Below are 5301 nucleotides of genomic sequence, written 5' to 3'. Positions count from 1 at the left end.
CAAACCGGACTAAAACCTGACCGGACCGGCTCAAACTGGATCAAACCAGTCCAGACCGGCTCAAACCGGTTTTGACCGGCTCAAACCGGAACGGACCAGTCCGCCTCAAAACGGACTCAAACATGTTTTGTCCGGCTCCAACCAGATCAAACCGCACCAGACCGGCTCTTAGACTGGCTCAAATCGGTTTTAACCGTCTCATTACCGACCAGACCGTGTCTACCAGGTTTTGAACGGCTCAAACCGGACTCAAACAGGACCAGACCGGCTAAAACATGTTTGAACCGTATTAGACCGGCTCAAACCAGTTTTGAACGGCTCAAACGAGACGGGCTCAAACCGGTTTTGACCGGCTCAAACTGGACCAGACATGCACAAACCGGACTCAAACTGGACTCAAACCGGACCAGACCGGCTCAAACCAGTTTTGACGGGTTCAAACCAGAGTCAAAAGGATTTTGACCAGATCAAACCAGGCCAGACCGGCTCAAACCGGTTTTGACCGGATCAAAAACGACTCAAACCGGAACAGAACGACTCAAACCGGTTTTGGCCTGCTGAAACCCGACTCAAACCGGACTAGACCGGCTCAATCCGGTTTTGAATGGCTCAAACCGGACTCAAACAGTAACAGACCGTCTGAAACACGAACAGACCGGCTCAATCCGGCTCTCACCAGACCTGACCGGCTCAAACTGGCTCAAACTGGACCAGAACATCTCAAACCAGTTTTCACCGGCTCAAACCGGACTCATACGGATTTTGACCAGATCAAACCAGGCCAGACCGGCTCAAACCGGTTTTGACTGGCTCAAAACGGACTCAAACTGGCCCAGAACGGTTCCAATCGGTTTTGACAGGCTCAAACCAGACCAGACCGGCTCAAACCGCACCAGACTGGCTCAAACCTGTTTTGACTGGCTCAAAACGGACTCAAACCAGACCAGACCGGCTCAAACCAGACCAGACCGGCTAAAACCGATTTTAACCGGCTCAAACCAGACCAGACCGGCTCAAACGGGATCAAACTGGCCAAAACGGCTCAAACCAGTTTTGACGGGCTCAAACCAGAGTCAAACGGGTTTTGACCAGATCAAACCAGGCCAGACCGGCTCAAACCGGTTTTGACCGGCTCAAACCGGACTCAATCTGGACCAGACCACCTCAAACCTGTTTTGACGGGCTCAAACCGGACTCAAACCGGAAGAGACTGGCTCAAACCGGTTTTGACCGGCTGAAACCAGACTCAAACCGGACTAGACAGGCTCAAACCGGTTTTGAGCAGGTCAAACCGGACTTAAACAGTAACAGACCGAATGAAACAGGAACAGACCGTCTCAAACCGGCTCAAACAAGACCAGACCGGCTCAAACCGGCTCAAACCGGACCAGAACATCTCAAACCGATTTTCACCGGCTCAAATCGGACTCATACGTGTTTTGACCGGATCTAACCAGGCCAGACCGGCTTTAAACGGTTTTGACCAGCTCAAACCGGACACAAACCGGACCAGATCGGCTCAAACCTGTTTTGACTGGGTCAAACCGGATTCAAACGGGACCAAACCGGCTCAAACCGCTTTTGACCTGCTGAAACCGGATTCAAACCGGTCTAGACCATCTCAAACCGGTTTTGAACCGCTCAAACCGGACTCAAACAGGAACAGACCGGCTAAAACCGGCTCAAGCCACACCAGACCGGCGAAAACCGGCTCAAACCGGACCAGAACATCTCAAACCGGTTTTCACCGGCTCAATCCGGACTCATATGGGTTTTGACCAGATCAAACCAGGCCAGACCGGCTCAAACCGGTTTGGACCAGCTCAAACCGAACTCAAACCGGACCAGACCGGTTCCAACCGGTTTTGACAGTCTCAAACCGGACCAGACCTGCTCAAAACGAACCAGACTAGCTGAAACCGGTTTTAACTGCCTCAAACCGGACTAAAACCGGACCAGACCGGCTCAAACCGGTTTTCACCTGCTCAAACCACACCATACCGGCTCAAACCGGTTCAAACCCGACCAGACCGGCTCAAACCGGTTTTGACTGGCTCAAACCGACTCAAAACTGTTTTGACCGGATGAAACCGGACCAGACGGGCTCAAAAGGGTTTTGACCTGCTCAAACGGGACTCAAAACGGACCAGATCGGCTCAAACCGATTTTGACCGACTCAAATCTAATAAAACTGGACCAGACTGGCTCAAACGGGATCAATCCGCAGCAGACCGGCTCAAACCAGTTTTGACCAGCTCAAACCGGACGAGACGGGCTCAAACGGGGTTTGACCGGCTCAAACCCGACCAGACCGGCTCTAACCAGACCAGACCGGCTCACACCAGCTCAAACCTGACCAGAACGGCTTAAACCGGTTTGGAACGTTTCAAACCGAACCAGGCCGACTCATACCGTTTTTGACGGGCTGAAACTGGACTCAAACCGAAGCAGCCCGGCTCAAACCTATTTTGACCGTATTAGACTGGCTCAAACCGGTTTCGACCATCTCAAACTGAACCAGACCGGCTCAAACCGGTTTTGATTGGCTTAAACCGGATTCAAACCAGAACGGAACAGACCGGCTCAAACCAGACTGAAACCGGTTTTTACCGCCTCAAACCGGATTCAAATCCGAGCAGACCGGCTCAAGCATGTTTTGACCGTATTAGACCGGCTCCAACCAGTTTTGACCGGCTCAAATCGGACGAGACGGCTCAAACCGGTTTTGAACGGCTCAAATCGGACTCAAACTGGAAGAGATCGGCTCAAACAGGAACAGACCAGCTGAAACCGGCTAAAACAAGACCAGACCGGCTCAAACCGGCTGAAACCGGACAAGAACATCTCAAACCGGTTTTCACCGGCTCAAACTGACTCCTACGGGTTTTGACCGGATCAAACCAGGCCAGACCGCTCAAACCGGTTTTGACTGGCTCAAACCGGACTCAAACATGCCCAGACCGGTTCCAACCGGTTTTGACAGGCTCAAACCGGGCCAGACCGGCTCAAACCGAACCAGACCGGCTGAAACCGGTTTTGACCGGATCAAACGGACTAAAATCGGTCCGGACCGGCTCAAACGGTTTTGAATGGCTCAAACCAGACCAGAACGGCTCAAACCCGGATCAAACCCGACCAGACCGGCTCAAACCGTCACAAAACCAGTTTTGACCGGATGAAACCGGACCAGACCGCTCAAAACGGTTTTGACCTGCTCAAGCGGGACTCAAACCCGACCAGATAGGCTCAACCCGGTTTTCACCGGCTCAAATCTATTCAAACCGGACCAGACCAGCTCACACCGGATCAAACAGCAGCAGACCGTCTCAAATCGGTTTTGACCAGCTCAAACCGGACGAGACGGGCTCAAACCAGTTTTGACCGGCTCAAACCCGACCAGACGGCACTAACCCGACCAGACCGACTCAAACTAGCTAAAACCTGACCAGGCCGGCCCAAAACGGTTATGAATGGCTCAAACAAGACCAGAACGGCTCAAACCGGATCAAACCCAACCAGACCGTCTCAAACCAGTTTCGACCGTCTCAAACCGAACCAGACCGGCTCAAACCGGTTTTGGTCGGCGTAAACCGGATTCAAACCGGAATGGAACAGACCGGCTCAAACTGGACTGAAACCGGTTTTTGCCGCCTCAAACCGGACTCAAATCCAAGCAGACCGGCTCAAACATGTTTTGAACGTATTAGACCGGCTCAAAAAAGTTTTGACCGGCTCAAACCGGACGAGACGGGCTCAAACCGGTTTTGACCGGGTCAAACTGGACCAGACCGGCACAAACCGGACTCAAACTGGACTCAAAAAGGACCAGACCGGCTCAAACCTGTTTTGACCGACTCAAACCGGACTCAAACGGGTTTTGACCAGATCAAACCAGGCCAGACCGCTCAAACCTGTTTTGACTGGCTCAAACAAAACTCAAACCGGACCAGACTGGCTCAAACCGCTTTTGACCGGCTCAAACCGAATGGACCAGACCGGCTCAAAACGGACTCAAACGTGTTTTCACCGGCTCCAACCGGATCAAACCGCACTGGAGTGGCTCATAGACTGACACAAACCGGTTTTAACCGTCTCATTACGGACCAGACCGGGTCTACCAGGTTTTGAACGGCTCAAACTGGACTCAAACCGGACCAGACCGGCTAAAACCGATTAGAACCGGCTCAAACCAGACCAGACTGGCCCAAACGGGATCACACTGGACCAAAACGGCTCAAACCAGTTTTGACGGGTTCAAACCAGTGTCAAACGGGTTCTGACCAGATCAAACCAGCCAGACCGGCTCAAACCGGTTTTGACCGGCTCAAACCAGACTCAAACCAGACCAGACCGGCTCAAACCTGTTTTGACTTGCTCAAAAAACGACTCAAACCGGAACAGACCGGCTCAAACTGGTTGTGACCGGCTGAAACTGGACTCAAATCATACTAGACCGGCTCAAACCGGTTTTGAACGGCTCAAACCTGATTCAAACAGGAACAGACCGGCTCAAACAGGAACAGACCGGCTCAAACCGGCTCACACTAGACCAGAACGGCTCAAACAGGCTCAAACCGGACCAGAACATCTCAAACCTGTATTCACCGGCTCAAACCGGACTCATACGGGTTTTCACCAGATCAAACCCGGCCAGACCGGTCAAACCCGTTTTGACTGGCTCAAACCGGACTCAAACCGGCCCAGACCGGTTCCAATCGGTTTTCACAGGCTCAAACCGAACCATACCGGCTCAAACCGAACCAGACCGGCTGAAACCAGTTTTGACCGGCTCAAACCGGACTAACACCTGACCGGACCGGCTCAAACCGGATCAAACCAGGCCAGAACGGCTCAAACTGGTTTTGACCAGCTCAACCCGGACTCAAACTGAACCAGACCGGCTCAAACCTGTTTTGACTGGCTCAAACCGGACTCAAACCAGACCAGAACGGCTCAAACCGGTTTTGACCACCTGTAACCAGACTCACACCGGACTAGACAGGCTCAAACCGGTTTTAAACGGGACAAACCGGACTCAAACAGAAACAGACCGGCTCAAACAGGAACAGACCGGCTCAAACTGGCTCAAATGAGACCAGACCAGCTCAAACCGACTCAAACAGGACCATAACATCTCAAACCGGTTTTCACCAGCTCAAACCGGACTCATACGGCTTTTCACCGGATCAAACCAGGCCAGACCGGCTCAAACCGATTTTGACCAGCTCAAACCGGACTCAAACCGGCCCAGACCTGTTCCAACCGGTTTTGACAGGCTCAAACCTCACCAGACCGGCTCTA

This window comes from Chlorocebus sabaeus, chromosome 29, assembly GCF_047675955.1.
Source record: "Chlorocebus sabaeus isolate Y175 chromosome 29, mChlSab1.0.hap1, whole genome shotgun sequence".
Classification (NCBI taxonomy): Eukaryota; Metazoa; Chordata; class Mammalia; order Primates; family Cercopithecidae; genus Chlorocebus; species Chlorocebus sabaeus.
This window is presented reverse-complemented; position numbering follows the sequence as displayed.